We start from the raw sequence: 19,810 nt of genomic DNA, 5'->3' as shown, positions 1-19,810 counted from the left end.
AGGAAATATAGGCCATGTCCTCAAACTATTGGAAATCAGTGTTGCCCTACAGAAATTACATAGCTTTGCCACTCGCACCCAGTGAATGTCTGCTTTGGTGCATTTCTCATACCAAAAATTAAAACATGCATTCAGTTACTTAAGGATAGTGATCTAAAGAGGCAGAATTTAGATATAATTATTTTCACGGGAGACACCAAGCTGTAGGGATTTCATACAAAAGCATTCTAATCTATGTTTCCAGTTTACTTCAACCTTAGCAATTCCTAGGTGCCTCTGTTCACACTGTGTTGACTTAAATCACTTTCTGCTGAGGCCTAAAAGAGAGCTGGAGACTTTTATCATGTTTTAAAAGTCCATCAGAAATCATATATTCAAGAAGCAGTCAAATTGTCTTGCTGAACATACAAACTTAGTCTGGCATCTCCCTAGTCTCTACTGCTTATATTTCCCACAATAAACTTAGGTGTGTTTTACATACGCAAACTTCCCCCAAAAATATTTGCAAAGTAAATATATTTGTTTATATTATTGATTTTTTTTTCCTCACAGAAAAATAACTATTTTCCATTTCTACACTTCAGCCTCAGTTTTGAGGTCTTACTGAGTCCAGCTTTGTGCTGTCCTGGGACTCAACCTACACCAGCTTTGTGCTACAGAGAGCATGAGCAAGGATGCAAACCTGGGAAGGCTTATTTGCTAGTCTAATCTCTCCTGCTCTACATGCAATTACTGAAGCCTTCTTTCCTGCTGTATTTGTGCACTAGAAACCCTCCACTCCAAGCATTTATCCTGGGTAGTTGTATGCAGAAGAAGTCTTGTGTTGAACTTAGGCTGCCAGCATTCCTAAAATGCTACAGCTAAGCACAGAATTTGACCTATAGCACAGTGGAGGAAAAGTTCAGACACAAAATGAGATATCCATTCCACAATCTGAATTCCAATAAGCAATTTCCTTTTCCCAGTATACAACAGTCTCAACAGATAGAAAATAACAGAAACCTTACCAGTTTGGGGTGTTTTTTTTCATAACCCATAAAATTTCTTCAAGCAATTGTACAGATTTCAGGCTTCGCTTTGATCAGTCTTTGCAACAATGACTCTGGGCCTTTGCCTAGGTATGATTCCTCAATCCCAACACATACAATGGAAGTGCCCTAGCCCACAGAAAGCCTTCTCATTAAAGCTCTAATCTGTTCCACTACATTCTTGCAAGACAGAATTATCCAGCTTTAAAGCATGCCTCAATAGCGAGCCGTAATAAGACTGATAGAAACAGCTTAAGTAATTGGATTGCTATATGGTATTGAATGTCTGACAACAAAAGATATCAATCTCTATTCTACTACCATATCTTTGTTCCAGCAATGAATTCATTTAGTAATGCACTTGGAGGCTTGAAGTCCCTGCAGGAGAAATAACAGACTGCGGACACAAAAGCAAGGCCATCTGATGAGCACAGAGAAAGCAACTGTGCCATTCCAAGAAGTTAATTACAGCGAACAAAAGCATAAGACTATGACTTGTTGACCATTACCATAATCACATTACTATAGTCTTCTTTTATTCCCAGGTCTATTCTTTCTTTCCATTTGGCACTGTGCATCATATTTGTGTATTCATATTCACCTGAAACACATTGTAAAACAGATCTCCCTCTAAAGATAGCTGGAAACATCACACCTCTGATTCGGTACTGTTTCTTTTACAATTTATTCTTTCAAAGCTGATGTACAAATACTGTAAATCAATTACCTTTTTTTTCAACTTTGAACAAAGACAACTGCTCCCAAGCAAATGAAAATTTGTAAGAATTATTACTTATGAAAGCTTGTGCTTATAACATGTTATACTTCTATGATTTATGTATGTTATTGTAACTCAGACACAATAGAATGGTTCATGACATACTGTTTATACCCACACCACTTTTGGAGCTAACCATATCCCACACTTGCATATAAACTAAAAGAAGGTAGATTTAGACTAGATATAAAGAAGAATTTTTTTACGATGAAAGTGGTGAAACACTGGCACAGGTTGCTCAGAGAGGAGGTACATGCCCCATCCCTGGAAATATTCAAGGTCAGGCTGGACGGGGCTCTAAGCAACCTGATTGAGTTGAAGAAGTCGCTGCTCATTGCCAGCTGGACTAGATGACTTTTAAAGGTCTCTTCCAACCCAAAGTATTGTATGATCCTATGGTATTTTACAATGTTTTAAATCCTTCCAGTTACTCTTGATTTACTCTGCAGTAAGTCCCTTCTAATAACACATGACAAATATTTTGCTTCAGACAAAAACTTTTAAAATGGATAACTTGATGGAAATAGCACAGGGACCCAGTATTTTCATATCTATTAGACACAGCAACATACCATGGGGATAGGATACCTAGAATCGAGGGAACTGGGTGGCATCTGTGTCTGAGAAAACCCTTAGCTTTTGATTCCATATGCCAGGGGACAAATTTTTAACTGGTGTACATCAGCATAGCATGAAGTTAATATATCTGGTTCCAATAACTCCACACATTTCATAAAAAATACAACCAAAATAAAATGTAGCTAGATCTCTTCTTCTTCAAAGTAGCTTAAATGGCACAGTGAATTAATTCCCAACCACTTAGAATTACTCAAATGGTGCTGTGCCAAAATCTGTATGAATTTATTTTTTTACATTATGATCATCTTGTAGAGCTGTAAGTACTTCCCAGAGTGGAGGACAGTGAGAAAAGGGATTGTTTGCAGTGGAAAAAGATCAGAGCAGTGTCCATTCCTCCCAAAAAGCTCCAGAAACAAGATACCCAAGTGCTCTCCGAGAAAAAGAAGAAATGAACAAAACCATGGGAGATTATCAAGATCACCAACTTTCTCTGGTGTTCAACCAGTGGCCAGAAGGAAAATGGGTAAGTTGCAGGAACCTGCTTGCAATCAATCATGGACTCATAGTTTCTGTACAAAGGGCCAAATATCTCTGCTGTTTAACTTAAGGATCATAAATTAGCAGGAAAATGCCTTTTAACTAACCAGCCAGGGTATCAAGAATGCTGTCATAGAAGCAACTGAATTGCCAAGTGCTAACTGAACAATCAAGCCTCAAAAGAAGCTCTAGTCTGTCCAAACCCTATCTCACCCATGACTGGTCACAGAACACCTTAGCTAGTCATTAAAGCCCACATCCTGCCTCTGTAGTGAATGGTCTCTGTCACAGTGCAGTTCCCAAATGAAGGACAAGGAAGTTCCATGAAGCATGGCTCCCCAGACCTCAGCCGACCAGTGTAATTTCTACTTTGCTCAAATGCATCTCACCCAAACCAATCCTTATCACACCCAAAAAAAATTCCTTGTGGACCAGCCAAACCCTGAAAAATTTCAAGCAAATCAGGACATGCTACTGAACAAGAAACTCCTCAGCAAAGCCCTGGGGAGCCCACTGGATGACCACAGTGCAGTCCGATAAAAATCACCCACCATTGACTGGAATCGCTCTCTGTGGTACAGTCTGACACACCACAGCACATTTCCTGTCATATGCAACCCATATTCCAGCAACAGCCCATCAACACCAAGAAACAAAAATACCCATTTCTCTTGAAGCATTTCTGCCCTCCAGAATGGCAATGTGCTACAGAGTGCCAGCCACAGAACCCAGTCTTCAGACACGGAAACTGAGGCACCAAATGGCAGTGCAACTTACTGGTTAGTTAAACCTAGAGAGGACCGTGGGGTATCTGCTCTCCAGGCCTCTCCTCTTTCAGCTGTGAATTCAGGAATCCCAAAAAAAGTTTTGTTTGAATTGTGACAGCTTCTAAATCCAGGCCTGACTTTTTAATAGCAGCACTGCTGGTTTGGAAACACTAAGCAGTATAGACACTTCCCTATGTAATGATTAAAATCAGCAGTGCTGTAGTGCTGTAGGGTCTCTTGAAACTTGCTGAAGATTTATTCTTTAAACAAGAGAATGATTTATTTCAACAATTATCTTCAGGCAGATTAAATTATGTGCTTTCAGGGCTCTTATTCACCACAAAATTAAGAACACTGGGTGTCAGCCATGGAAGCCCCGTGATCCTTTGAGACTCAGCACTGACAGAGACTCATCCCGACCCAGGAGAAAGAGCTGTCTCTTTCCCATGGCCACAAAATGCCATCCCTGACCTTCTGCTTGGCTCCACCATTTGCACAAATCCTTTGGCTTCCCCCTACTTGACCTCCTGCAAGTTGCAATGGACATATAAGGCACATGGCTCCCCAGGACCACACTAGGCATGCTCTGGATCAGTGTCATGACAGAAGAGTTAGACTCTGAAAGGAGTGACTGATTACAAGCCAGATGCCCCAAAGCAATAGCATTTCCTAAGAGTATCTGTTTTAAAATACTCCAAAAGACCAAAGATTTTTCATGGAAGCAGTAGCTTTCAATGAGTGGGAAGTCTCCACCAGGAATACTGAAAGCATATTTTGTTTAAGAATAAAACTTAAGACAGCTTTCCCTGCATCTTATGAGGAAGACCCTAGCTTTAGCTAGCAGTCTTGAGTGTATTTATCATCATGTAAGGCTACTTTGGGCTTTGATGAAACAGGCTGCAAACTGAGAAGGAGGGAGTGTTGGTGAATTCTTGCTGATAGGTAATCTCTTCACCTCCAAGAACCTAAAATCCAAACTTAAATAAAGGGGTTCTTGCATCAAGCAAAGTTTTGGAAGAATGACTCATGCCTTTTCCCCATTGCCGGAACCCAGATCTCTGTTGCATACAGAAAAACCCTCAAATGTTGATTCTCCTTTTCTCTTCCCACTCCATTATTTCTATTTCCCTTGATTTCAGCTTTTGCTCCCTTTATGGTTTTACAGTTTTGACACAGTAAACAAAAGCCAGTTGTTCTGTGTGTACTGGACTTGTTCCTGTTCTTTTTACCACAGACCAAGATCACTTGAAACGAGCAATTCACACTGCCTAACGCTCAGTGTCAGCAGCAAGATACTCTGAAATATGGACAGTGCAAGCGTTCCTAAAACATGGAATCCAGAATTAAAGATACCCAAATGTACAGGAAATATTAAAACGGTAATGTGATCATCCTGTAGAAGACCACAGGCCCTGAACCAACAGATTTTCAGTACCATCATGCTATGAGTCACCATCAACTTACCTCCAGCAGCAATATAAAAGATCATGCTCAGGCTGAAAAGTCATGCTCAGTGCTGCAGCTCTCCTGTAATTTAAATACCTTTATTTTCACTCAACTGTAATTATTAAGTAGTAGCAGCACAGCATGCCTACCTGGTTCAGCCAAGCTGTTATTTTCTTAGCAACAGAATTCATTATACTTCTACTTTGATAGTCTAAAACCTAAAAAATAAGAACCTTGGACAAGTAAGTGTTGTAAAATCTTGTCTATATGTTTTTTTATAATATATGGGCATTTAGCATTTTTTTTTTTTTTACTTTCCTATGACAATAGTGTTGCTATGTAAGTTCCCCATCTGAAACACTGAATCGACAGGAAGGAGAGAAGAGAGTAGAAACAAAAGGTCCATAGACTGGCAAGTGAAGTGCCTAGAAGCTTAAAGAAATATCTGGAAAAAAATAGGCTGAAAACACTAGGATTATTATGGTTAAAAGAAAATGAGATGAGAGTTAAGTAACAGATTAAACATACAGAATGAGCCATGTTCTCTTCAGCTTTTATCATAACAAAAGACAAAGGTTCTGTCAATACAGTAGAAAGATAATATTTAAAAGTGATTTAAGAAAAGTCTCAATATTAATAAATCATCTATGGAACTCTGCAAGAAAAACAACTAGGAAACAAAAAATGCTGCATTTCAAAGTGAATTAGTGTTATTTATAACAAGATACAACTAAATGGTTACAAAGACCTGTGATTCTAATCCAAACTACCAACTAAAGGTTTGGGATATTTCTTTCCTCTAGGCAAATAATTAATTTTTTACTAATTTCTTTGCCCCTTGTACTGACCAACACTGACAAGTGTTGTCACACTGGATATCTTACCTGGTGTGACAGTGTTCATGTTTCTATATTGCTTTCCTTCTTATGTAACTGACTTCTCTAGAATATAATGATATTAATAGCATTTTCCATTTTTGAAAACAGTCCCTTTCAAGCTCAGAGTTGTTAGAAATCTCCTGAATGCAGGGCTTTCATTGGGAAAGTACTGCTTATATGAAAATTATTCTGATTATAGCTTTTTGTTGACAAAAAGCCAATAACTATTTTGAGTGAGATACAATTCTTGTGCTAACATATGTAAGCATAACAGATACTTTGAAGGAACCACACTGTAATAAAATAGCTATATTAACGGTTACATAAAAGCAGCTGTTTCAAATGTTTAAAGACCTTCTTTACAGGCTTTTGAGCTCCTAGAAGTTTGGGGGCAATTGTTTATTTATTTTTGAAAATCCTTGAATTATAGACTAATCAGCATTAACTGTGGTCAAAGTTATCAAATATTCAATCATGTTTTAGAAAGCTGTGTCCAGATGTAAAATGTGCAAAATAAAAACCCGACAGGTCCTTTTAAATCAGCTTTTCTGCTATGTTTATCAACACTGGTTGAGTTATCAGAATGAAAAACTAGCCTTGTAGTCATGGGGCACACAGCAAAGGATTTCAGCAAAAGAACCTCAGACAACTGATGTCTTCAGTTTCATGTTGAAGTATGTATTTCCTGATTGGGTTGATTTTGTGTAAGGTTTGGGCTAAGCGCTTATTCCTAAGCAGGCTTTTTTTACACACTTTAATTCACTTTGTGTCTCTATGCCATTTTTCTGTCCCAACTACTTAAACTCAGTTTTATGGACTAGGGATTGTCTCCTGATTAATATAATTGATCTCTGATACCAGTTATCAGTGCTAAGCGCAACCATCACAATCATACTGGAAGCTGTCTCACAGGCATCAGCCTTTCACTCTTCATCTCTGTACAAGGCCTTCACCAAGCAATTTGTGTTGTTCTCATATGACTTTCCATTCATCTAGGGCCAGTTAAACACAGTGGGACAGTGTAACAACTCCTGAACTCAATGAGAAATTTTCTAGGAACTTGGAAATACTCATAAAATTACTGAGTTGTCCAGCCTGCTTTAGGGCTGATCTACTCCATGCCTTTCATCAAGGCCTCTTCAACCTTTCTCCCATCAATGAACTTCCTCCCAAAACTCTGCAAGTCCAGCATCTTCTCCTCTGGTGACCAGGATCATCCAGTTAGCCACTGGATGCAGAGTGCTGACTGAATATCAGACCTGCTGGCCATATGTCTACCAAGAACAAAGGAGGTCACAAATGTAAATTTCTTCTGTACTTGGAAGGCATCACCTTGGGAATAAATTTTGCAAAAATCCTGCTCTAGTAGCAAGTTTCCCTTAGCAAACCTAGCTTGAGCTCGGTGATTATCATCTTTCAACAACTGCCTCCCCCTGCTTTTTTGTAACCTGAAGTCACAAAAATAAACACCACATTTGAGCAGAAAAACAGAAGTCATTGTATGGACATACTCTTTTTAGAATGCCAGCTTTAGAAGGCCAGTTCAGGTCTGACAGCTTTGCATTTTGTCACTTAATGTGGATAGGTTGAAACAACCTAAAACCAAGCCATGCACAAACTTCTGTGTAGCAACAAATCTTCCCAATCACCTACCACCAATGACTGCAGTGCATTCACCCTGCCTACAGAGCACCATAAGCACTCTTTCTAAGGGAAAACTCATGCTTAGAATCACAGCATAGTGAACTGTCAAGTCTTATTTCCCTTCTTAATGGGTTAGCAAATGGGCTGACATTTTTTTCATAAGCATCTAACTTGTGAATCGATAGTGTTTACCCTTGGCTATTATTTTTAAGAAAGCCTACTCTGCCCACAGTACAAACATCCCTCTTGCTGCAGGCTGCCCCTTTGTCTAACAATCTGATACATTGAGCCTATTGACTGGTCCACTGCTCACACAAAGATGAGCTTCCCCAGATATAGAGCTCAAACTTTCACTAGTCTCTGTTCAAGCTAAAAGTGTCCATGCTAAAAAAAAGTTCAAAGAACTGGCAAACAATCCCAGAGTCCTAAAGAAATAAAAATTTGCTAGAGGAAATCTTTGTCTGACACAAGCAAGCCTCTACTGGTACAGCGGGAAAGCATTGTTTTCCACCTACCCCACAGCTATAGAGTGACAGTCTTCAGAAGAGTAGCATTTCTACAGTAACCTGCCCATCACACAATGAGCAGGCATCTTTCTGTGTGCAGCCAAGGGGAAGATGGGAAGGTGCGACGTATATCCTGTGACCTATACAGGATGGGCGCAGTGGGGCCTGCCCTTCCTGATGGCAGGCTGCTCTCGAAAGCAGAGAGAAAGGGGCTGCCCTATGTTAAAAAAAAAAAAAAAAAAAAAAAAAAAAAGGAAATAGAATCTTAGAATCTTTCCAACTACCAGGACAGCGTCAATCCAGTTTGCATCCTGTCCTCACATCTATAGAGCCCTGGGGAATCCACTGTGCTCCAGCCTTAGGCAATATGAACCCAGGTGCTTTCAAAAGGTATGTGGTTGCAGAAGCAAGAGGTGGGGGGTGAGAGGTAAGAGGCACATTTGGTTCTGTGCAAAGAAATGTAGCTCATAAAGAAAGGCTGCCTTCTCACTTGTTGGCCTAGTTTAAATAAACTACCTTCTACACAAGAATTGTTTCCTACCAAAGGTGAGGTAGGTGCCACACATGCAGTTTCTTCAGCTTGAGAGGCACATGGAAGGAGCTAACAGGACGAAAGAGACAGGGAGAGGTCTGCAGGACCCACAGGAGGGAACACAGCTATCCCAGAAATCCCAGACTCTTCATGGCTGCTGGAAAAAGGACCCTACTCCCTTCTGCAAGGTCCTTCCTCTTGTATTGAGAATTCTGTGAACCAAAACCCTGAGGCGTTCAGGAATCATATGCTCATTCACTTCATGAAGATGAAGTGATCAAGAAAGGACTGGACAAGTCATTAAGCTAAAGTGTGACTCCACTGCAACAACTGCCAAATCCCTATCAATTCATTTTTTACAAATATTGATTATTGCGGCAACATATTTACTTACACAACAGTAAAATAACGACTTTAAAAACATTTAGCAATAACTTTCTCTTTGTATTTTCTGTTAAAAACAGTTCTGAGGTAGATTTGTACTCATATATAACACATTAAAAAATGCATTCCCATTTAACCAGCTAATACCTATATACATTCAGAATTGTTCTGTTCAGAAAGTATGAAAAGTTAAACTACCTAAATATTGAAAATGTAGTTATAGAAGATTATTTGATGATATGCTTTAACAGCATTATGGGAAAGCACTAAAACAAACATGTTTTGCCACAGACTTACGCAGAGGGAGGCTCAGGGAAGCTAGTGAGAGAAGGAAAGTAAAAGGTAAGATAAGAGTGGTGAAAGGCAAAAGTTGATATCAGTGAGATCTGCTGCTGAGTATGTCCCTTATATGTTACTTTGCAAATACAATGGACATGCAAAAACAGGCTGGAAAAAAACATCTGAGGAGAAAAATCTATAGCCTTATACGCCCCTCTCAGGTATCTTCTTCAGTAATCTTGCATTTGGTTTCAGTGTAATACGAACGGACCTATCTACTTACAAAAGCTCCCCTCTTCCCACCAGACTTGTTTGTTATTTTATGTGTTTCTGCATCATTTGCAGAGTTTGCTTTGATCTACATTCCTCCTGGATGTGTGGTTTCCTTTTCGGCTACCAAAAGGAAAACTGTTTGGTTTGAGAATTTGCTTATTTTGAAGCTCTGCTGGCCCAAAACACCTATTTTTAATCCAAATGAGCACAGCTCAGTGCTTTCAGCTCTTCAGCACTGGTTGCCTTCCTTTCAGGAAAAAAACTCTTTGTAACAATAAGTGACCTCTTCATACTCTAATAAAATTGCCAACTGTAATCCTAGCTAGAATAAATAAGAGCATTCTGTTTTTAACATCTGAGTTTGAGTATTTATACTCATATCTAATTTGATCCTTGAATTGTTTTTATTTTAGCATCACACTGAAATGGTTAATACTTTGTTCCACATCTGACACCCAATAACAGATACCATGCTGCTCTAAAACATCACCAGAGCAGGTAATTATGAATTCTTTCAATATTTCTCTACTACTAACTCAATCTATCTTCCACTGATGGCAGAATTCCTGCTGCTTCCAAGGGTTAGCTGGGCTTTGTGAATTTGTAATATGACTGTAAATCCTTCTGCATACAATATGTGATGTTGAATACAAAGTCTGAGCCTTTTAATCCTTCCTCCTTCTCCAATAAGCATCACAATGCCACCATACTAGGAATAGTCCATAGACAAAACACAGTTCATAAATAACAGGTAAACAATCTTCAAATAAGAAGACAGGACACAACCTCGGAATGACTCTTTGACTGAGAAACAGGATATATTCTTCAAGGACCTTGCAGGCATAGTCCCAGAGGAGAATTAGAGATTAGATCTTCTTTTCTACGGGGTTAGGCCACAGGAGTTAACTTGGGAAACAATTCAGATAAACAAGGCACTAGCAAGAGGAAGGACACTGTTAGATTTTGCTTCTGTGTCTTTACTAGGCATGGGCCTTCATGTCAAGCTCCACATTAAGAACTTAGTTTCAAATGGTAACAGAATATGAACTGACATCACCAGTACTGGAAAGGAGGAACCCACTATGATTCTGGAGACCAACTATTGTGAGAATATTCTTAATGACATAGCCTAGAATTAAAGTATCCTGATCCACTGACTGAAAGTAAGGGCAAATGCTGTTAGTATCACTCGGCAAATATACAACGCCTTCTGTAAAAGCAAGTGCAGAAGCATGAAGATTTATGGTCTTTTCATTTGCAGACTGGTCTACTATATGCAAAGGCAGACATGCACTTTGTGAATAATCTTTTTTTTAAGAAAAAGTTGGTGAGGGAATTTGTATTCAAGCATGTGCGCAGACAGACACCACCACATATAGAGCTGCGTAAGTAGTGGGACAACAGAGTTACTACTTTGCAGGAAGAAAAACATTCCTCATAAAAACACAGCTATGCCCACTTTACCAGAGTAAATAGTAAGAAAACAGTTATCAAGGGTGAGTAACTGAAATATCTAAGAAGAGCTCCTCTTTTTCATACAGATATATGGGGGAGGGGGGGGGGGCAGGGAATGCAAATACATGGAGCAATGTATATGCTTGTATACCATTGTAAAACTATATGAATTACAAAGAAGCTTTGCTGGAAGAGGAGGCACATATATATAGTATCCAAACCTCTAAGCTGTTTTGTATCCAATCTAAAATTAAGAAAATGGAAGCTGTTTCTTGCTAAGTGTATGTAGATGAGGCTGTTGCAGATTCTAATATAAAACATAGTGGGTTTCTGTATGCTCTCTTTTGAAACATACTTCTCTGTATCTCCAAAATACAAGACTTTAATAATGAGGATACATTAGAACATAGTGATGGTGCTTTGTGTGGTTCATTTTGTGAAGTCAGGTTCCCCGTCTCAGAAAGTGAGAACATTAAAATCTCACAGAGGAGAATTAGTACTTGAGGCACCAAAACAGTAATGCCAGTGGATGATGCAGGAAAAGGCCTGGTTTCTTTTTTCTGGATTTAAATTGTCTGGAAACATATATAAATTGTAAATCTCAGATAAAGAAGTTAAAAGCAGGAAATACAACATGTCCCAGCTGGCAAGGCATTACAAAAGCAGCACTTCAGAGTTGCCCTAAGACAGACACCTAAGACCTGTGTTTGTCCCACTGCCTGCAACGTAGTGCCTCAGCTGCACTGCCTGCCATCTTCTGCATTGTCAGTACCACAGCTTGCATCATTAAGACTTGAAACTGATCCACTTCAGTGATTAGGCTGATCCAAGGACACAGACAGAAGAGCAGGATTTAATGGGCAGGCAGGCAGGAAAAGTCTTTTAACACTTTAGAAAACATTGACTTGGTGGAAGGAATTGGCTAGCTCAAAGGATTAGTAATGAGATACTGAGCCCCTTAGCTCTAGGTCACCACACTGAATCTGGTCCAGGTCAGTAGAAATCAAAAGCTGTTGCTGTTCAGTGGCCTTCAGGAAGTCAGTTGGTGGTCCTACTCCAGCTACTACTGGCAAAATATCTGTACCATCAATACCGGTAACAGTTGGCAGCACTTACAGGAAAGGTTTAGGAGTGGCACAGTGCAGGAAAACACTGAGCAGAGAAAGATGTCCCAGCAACCACACTAGGCTGGGACTCAAGAAAAATGAGAAAACAAGCTCCCTGATCATCTACAGATTTCCAGTGTAACTTGGGGCATAAGATTAAGGACCCTGTTCCAGAAAACTTTTTTCCTCGCTGTTATGGTCCTCACAAGGCATTTGTGGCCTAAATGTCTCTGAAGGGCATAGCAATCACTGAAGTTCCGAACCTCACCTTTGAAACAGGGATAACTACTTTGCAGGGTTGCTGCAGGGAGATCCACAGTGAAGGGGTGATTAGATACAAAAGCTAAACAAGAAGCCAAGACGGGTGAGCAAACCCCTTCTACCCAAAATCAGCTCTGCCCAGCAGAGCAGCATCAAAGAATCCAGCTGCTCCCAGTTTTTATCCCACCTAGGATGAAATTCTAATGTCTGTGTTGTGCAGGAGGTCAAATAGATTATCATAATAGCCCCTTCTGGCCTTAAAAACTATGAAATTGGAAAGCGAATCACAAAATATCAGTCACTATTGAAGGCAGGATGGTAGGCGGCAAAGCTGAGTGATAGGGTGTGATACGGCAGAGTAAATCTGATGTTCTTAGGCCATGTGAAGCTGGGAAACTGACATTTTGCCTTCTTTGTTGCCCCTTTGGGACACCGAGAGAGATGCGGGTTATTATAATAATAAGCCTAGTCCACTCTCAATGCAGCCTAAGAATATTGCCTCTTATGGGAGTGAGTGCGTGAAGGATTGAGAAACACTAGTTATTTTCAAACTGGATTAAGTCTTTCAAAAGCTAATAGGTTTCCAATGAGCTGTGGTGTTGCTGCTGCAGCTGCTCTAATTTGAGAATAAAAGAATGCAGGCTTTGTGCTTAGGGACCTGTTATTGATCTGAACAAGAAGGATGGGAAGGAAGGGGGTAGAGGAGGGTTATCCTCCTTTCAGCTGGGGGGGGTGTGTTCTTTTCAAAGTCACATTATCTGCTAGTAACAACAGAACCTAACCCCATGACATGCTGCTCTATACAGGATTGCACTTGTTGAGAACTAAAAGCATTAGAGAAAAAAAACCTCCTCTGGCAACCTTGCACAGCTAACTTCATTGAGGACCCACGAGACTCAACAGATGGGTCTCGGGACTCCCTCATTAGGAACCGTGCCTGTCCCTTTGCATCTGGTGCCCCGCTTTGCTCTGTGCCACGCACTCATTAGCATTGCAGGCTCACAGATTCCTTAGCACGTGCTTCCAATAAATATTGGAAAGAAAGAAGGGGAGGGAAGCCACTGCTTGGAGCAGCAAGATGAGAGGTCACCCACTAGGCTGGGAAATCCTTCTACATACACACACACACATGCTTCCCTGCAGCCCCAGAGAAGGGAGGACAATAAAAGGCAGCCAACCACAAATGTGCATTTAAAGGGACAGGTGTGGAATTGCTTCTATTCAAGTTGTGGCAGATTCTCATTCGTTCCCCTCTGCCACAGTAAATAAAAATCATCATTATATATAAAAAACCCAACAATTCAGGGCAACACACAGACTGTGGATCTGTGAGAGTCTGTGGCCCTTTTCAGACATAAAGAGGATGCACACTGGGTAATTCAATTACCTTCAAAGAAGTTAGCTGGTTTTAAGGGTCCAATTCTACAGCCAGGCTCTTTTTCTTTCAGGTCTTCACCAAGCATGTCGTGCTGCCACAGTGCTACAAATCAGAGAAGTTCTTCAACACACTTGGAGTGGTCCATGACCCAGGGCCAAGATTAGGAGCAATTGAAGAGAAAACTGTCTCTTTTGTGAGTTTGAAAACGTTGTGAGACAGAACAGCTGGCAGGGAAGCAGGGAAATAAAACCTTCCAGGTACTGTGGAAAGAGCAAAGCAAAAACCTTCAATTAGAGAGGCAGGTTAACAGGGCACTGTATCTTGCTCATACTCGCAAGAGTAAGGCCTTTTATCTGACATCTCTCCATGATGCCCCCAGCCTGTTCTTAGTCCATTCTTTCCCATTCACTCTTGTTTCCTCTATCCTGCGAGTAGTTGCAGGCACTTTGATCACAGCTAACTCCAGAGTGGGTGTGGGAGAATCTCAAGCGATTAACTGCTGAAATTGATAGGGACCTTCTTCAAAATGCAGTGTTTAAACACCAAAACTCCCAAACTGGAGCAGACTCAGACTCTCCTGAATGCTGCTGGCTCTAACATACAGTCCTGTCACATCTCTCACCTCATGACCGGTGACAGACAAGCCCACAGTGCATGTACAGGTAACATCTGCATGCCAGTGGCACTGTTGTAACATGCAGAACAGTCAAGCTTTTCTTTTGAATTCCTATGTAAAGGATGGACACAGAGAAAGCCATTTTCAGCCCCTTTGCCTAGGACCTTGGCTTTATCTGTACCACAGCAGATGCTAGCCACCCTCTGGGGTCTGTGCTTTAAAAATATTGAGCTGACGCAAAAAGATTCCTTCTGCCAGGGAGCAGGCAGTGCCAAGGGACTAGATAAACAGAGGGCATTGTGCCACTGTATATACCCCTAACTCCCCGGAGAAACGTATTCCATGTAGATCAGCAGGGTCATTCCCATCCACCCGACTTTGAGGTTTGACTCACTGGCCGTTCCAGCAAGTGACTTAAGCACATCCCTAATTTAAAGGTTTTTGTTCCTTGATTTAGGGACATTTATATTTTGGGCTGAATCTGGATTTTAGTAATCCTAACACCTCCAAATGTTTTTTTCATGCCAAATGAAGCAACTCCCTTTATATCCACCATGCAGGACTAAGTAAACCCAAGACCCAGAATATTAGACCAGCCATAGAATAGTAGTGGGCAAGGGCAAGAAGTCATATACTGTACACCCAAATTTAAATTCACGGCTTTCTCCTTTTTAGTCATTTCTTTAGCTAAATGACACCCCTGTATACTTCGGTCTTGCACGCTTAGGATACTTTGTGATTGAGAGCACACTGAACACATACTATCATATGCATTTAACAATGAAGAGAAAACTACATGAAAACTTCAGGCACTTTGATACTTTCATAACAAGAAAATGAAATTTGATCACTTACTCAATAAAATTGGCTAAAAGAAGCACCCTTGCAGAAAGTTGGGAGGAAAACCCTACGAGAAACTTGGAGCTCTCTTAAAAGCATCCACTGTTTATCAGAAACAGGGCTCAGCCTAGGTTTCAGTGCAGCCTTTTCTACAACTGACAAGAATAGCTGAGGTTTCTGCTTATCAAATGAAAGTGTCATCTTGTCTGTGACAGACGTGCCAGCACTGCTCAGTGTCATAGTCTTTGCACCTACTGGAAGCTACTCTAGCTTGATAAGCCATACCCCTACTCAGACCTAAAACTGTAGTCTCAGCTCTCCCGTTTTTAAAAAACACGGATTTGAGATCAAATCACTGGTGCACAGGAATCTCATCACTGGGGAGGATAACTGAAGGACAAAGCAATTGGGTTCACAGGTTAACGTGGAGGCATCTGATCCTTCAAGGGTTAACAGAGAAACAACCAGAAAGCAGGTTTTATATGCACGTAAGTAAAGGGAACTGAAGGAGAAACAGTACTATTCTCTGGAATAGAGTAAGGTCTCAATTTTAAGCTGTGACAGAAAGCAATAATGTTATGGATTCAGTTAATCACAGTTGGATGAACGTTAAAAGCTCTACAATAGACATACTTTTTTGATCTACAACTTTTAACTCTTTCAGGGACTTTACTGGTTCTCACTACAGTTATTTCTGTGTACCCCACAGTCTTTATTTTTTATTGTTCTCGGAGTATCCTCTGAATTGGATTTAGTGCCTCATTTTAATTCCAGGGAGCTAAAGTACAGAAAAACTAAGGTGGGAATTTCAAAGTCACAAAACTCTCATGCACAATATACACAATGGAGCCTTGAAAATTTAATTTTCTTAAGCAATATGCTCCAGGGAAAGAGGAAAGTAAGTGCTTATAGCAGTGAACTGCATTTGGGTCTCTGGTCACTACAGCATCTTCTTCTCCAAAATCATTTGTTCATTTGGAAAGCTTGCCTAGAGATACCACTTTAAGAAATCGAAGGACTGAAGAAGTGAAGCTTTTATGGAAGTAGGCATGCACTGCTCCGTGTTTGGTAAACTGCACTCATTCTCCTAACCTCTGCCACTTGCTCAACTTTCTCATTTGAGGTAGTTTTCTCTCCTGATCCGTTTGTGAAATAGTCTAACATGGGGTGTGGCCTCCCCACAAAACTCTTTCCAATTAGTTTCTAAACATTAAGTGATTATGGAAGTGCAATTCCCATTCCACTCAGGTGATGAAAAGCTTTACAGGAGTTCAGTCTCACTTTGTAATTAGAGAAATTAGCTTTCTAAGTTTAGATCACTCAACTGTGCAAATGGGTTCATCTGTTGGAATGTGTTGCTCTGAAATGCGTGTCAGCCAAGCAGCATGGCACAGTCCCTATCTCTGCTTCCACGACACTCACCCAAGTGGGGAGGTCAGTTCCAGTACAGCAAGAGGAAAATAAAGTGTTATGGGTGTATTACAGGAAAGGCCTTATCTAAAAGCTCTCTCATCCATGATTGACTGGAGTGATATGTTCTTCTCCTTACAATAGGGAAGCTTAACTTACAGATGAAGGATTTTCCAAGTGGACTAAATTTCCACTTTCACTCAGTTTGGTCATAATGATATCTAAAACTGCAGCAAATGAATTTTAGAGGGTGGCTACTTTCGAGAAGCAAAACATCTTTTATAAAAAACTGGAGAAACAGAGGGCTCCTCTAGCTTCTTAATTTGCTGTGAAATGAGACCGTCAAGCTTTATGGATTCTTTATGACTACAGATTCCACATTTCAACAGATTCTTTTCTGCTAGCCCTTTCTGCTGCTTTATAGAAGGCTGATGCAGGATCAGGCCCCCATGATTATGCAACCATCTTGATCTGCATTACAGTAGTAAACAAAAGTTTAGTCACTGACTTGAAAATGAGATGGATCCGGTCCCTGAAGAATTTTTCCAGGGGCGCCATTCCAAGCTTACCTTCAGGTATCACAAATCTAAGGAAATCCTGTGGGATTGTTCACAGCCATGATTCAATGAGTCACTAAGCATTAAAAGGAAATTACAACTTTCCTAACACAAAGAATTGACTTCACGACACCTGACCCTCGTAAGCCAGGCACTCCCTCTAAAGGCTGTGATCCTCATCCCACTAAAGTACCGGGCATTCTCCCAGTGGCTTCAATGGTGCAGGATCTAATTCTATATTAAGGAACTGATTCAGGCCTGAAGCAAAGTACTGTCTGTAACACTGGACCTTGGCACACTAGATGTTTGTAACGGCTTCTAATGTGGATGTAATCTAATTATGTCAGAATAGGAAGATTAGCAGGAAGTAACTTTACGCAATGTAAAAAGCTGAGTGCCAAACATTGAAAAGTTCTTCACCAGCCTCAAAGGAAGACACATCAGCTCTGCACCTCGTGAGATATGGACATATGCAAGCAGAGCATTGCAGCAGGAATTCTACACGCACCCGTTTCAGGCTACTCAAAGCAACTACAATTCAGGCTCCCTGTGCCTATGAAGCAATTTGTACATAGCTGTATATGTAGTGAAGTGGGCCTCTTAAAAAGATCCTCAGGCTGTGTAATGCACCGTGCTCAATTGGTTTTCAGTGCCGCTGTGCAGTGGCTAAAGATCTGGCCATGAGGGCTCAGTGAAGAAAAGCAGGAGATAGGACTTCAAGTGTGAAATCCTGGTCTTAATAAGTTAAGGGGATTTTACTTCTGACTTCTGTGAGGTCAAAATTTCTTTCAGGGCTGCAAGGGAGAGGGTTTGAAATGAGCTTCTGCACAGGACTCACACTCTGCCTTGGTTTAGCTATCATAGCGCTTCATGTCTCAAGACATTGGGAGGCTTAATTCATTAGTGTTTGCAAAGCATTTTGAGTTGTTGGACGAGTAATTCTGTTTAAGGGCAGCTACACTGCTGAGTCACAAGCACTGTGGGAACCAGAACTCTGGATTTCCTAAGCACTAGAGTCAAACAGGTGGAGTAACCTTTTGCAGAAAGGCCAACTCCAGACCTGCCCTAAAGGTACAGAGCATACCAGCCAGCAGCAGGGTATTTAAAGGCCCAGAGGAGCACATGTGTGGCACTTGTGAATGAGTAAGGCTGCGGAAGCTAACCAACACCCACTAAAAAAAAAGGAGAGAAGCACTGGTTCTTGTATCACCGAACTGCAGACGCTTTGTGGATAAAACACCATGAAGGTTTACCAGCCTAAGAAAATTTAATGACTGCAAGTAAGAAGACAACCAGCACTGTTAGAACTTCTGGGCTGGATGAGGCTGGAAGGAGTATTTGGCAACCGCGTGCCCCACAGGCGTGCTAAAATTGCTGGTATGTAATCTAAGTTTTGAACTTGCAAATGGGAAGTGATCTCCTTGATCCAGTCTGATCAAAGTATGCGCATGGTTCTAGGGTTAGGTGCACAAATACCACCAGTTTCACAGCCTTAGACTCTCTGTAACAGGACAGATCGTACCACAGCCAAGAACAAGCATGCACTTTGATTTTGCCATAGGAAATGAAAACAAAGGATACAAAATTAGGTCAGAAATCTTGTTTTCCTCTATACCACTGACTCCGTTGTGTAAAATAGACATTCACACGTCTACTCTATTAGATCAGGGTAGAATAGGAGATAGGGACGTAAGAATAGCTGTTCTGGGTCAGACCGAACGTCATGTAGGCCAGGTTCCTGTCTCCAGTGCCTCAGGAAGAAAGGGGCAGTAATGTAGTGACAGTTCCCAACACATTTGCCCAACTTCTAGATCATCGGCTCAGGGACTTCCCGAACCAGAGACAAAGTTAGGGGTGGGGTATTTTTTGGTTCAATGCCCTTTGATGAGTGGCTCTTCCCCTGGGACCCAGTCTGAACAGTTTTGCTGCTGTGCAGACTGGCAATCTATCGGGCTTTTCAGTGTCCTGCAGCAAGGAGTCCCACAGGTGATCACCTGGCTATGTGCCTCCAGACCTTGCTCCTGAAAGGTTGTGGCTGACCAAGCCCAACATCTACTGGGAAGCTGGGCAGTATGTCTCCAACGCTGGCAGCCAGAGCCCCAGCACTCAGCCAGAGCTGTCTTCCCTGGACTCATCAGCCAGGAGCTGTAGCTGAGGATGCGCCCTGCTTCCAGCTCGTTCCCCCCTGAACCATGGAAGATGCTTGGCGGTGAGGCCTCGTGTTAAGGAGGGGGCGACCGCACCTCCGCTTGCCTGAGGAGAGCCGCTGGCCAGGGGAGCAGCCACTTCAGAGACCAGGCTGTCCATCCATCCCTCTTTTCCCCTCAGAGAGCAAAAACCCGCTCGCAGGGAGCGCCATCACCTCAGCGACCCCGCCGCCCCCTCAACGGTCCCTCAACGGTCGCGCCACAAACGCGCGCGCCCCCCGCCCCATAACGGCTGCGCTGCCTCAGGTAACGCGGGGCAGGAAAAGGCGGGCGGCTGCCGCCGGCCCGGGGCAGGGGAGGCTTCCATTGCAAAAGTGACCCCAAAAGCTTCGTGTCTCCTACGCCCAGC

This window comes from Falco naumanni, chromosome 12 (genome assembly GCF_017639655.2).
Source record: "Falco naumanni isolate bFalNau1 chromosome 12, bFalNau1.pat, whole genome shotgun sequence".
In the NCBI taxonomy this organism is placed as follows: Eukaryota; Metazoa; Chordata; class Aves; order Falconiformes; family Falconidae; genus Falco; species Falco naumanni.
This window is presented reverse-complemented; position numbering follows the sequence as displayed.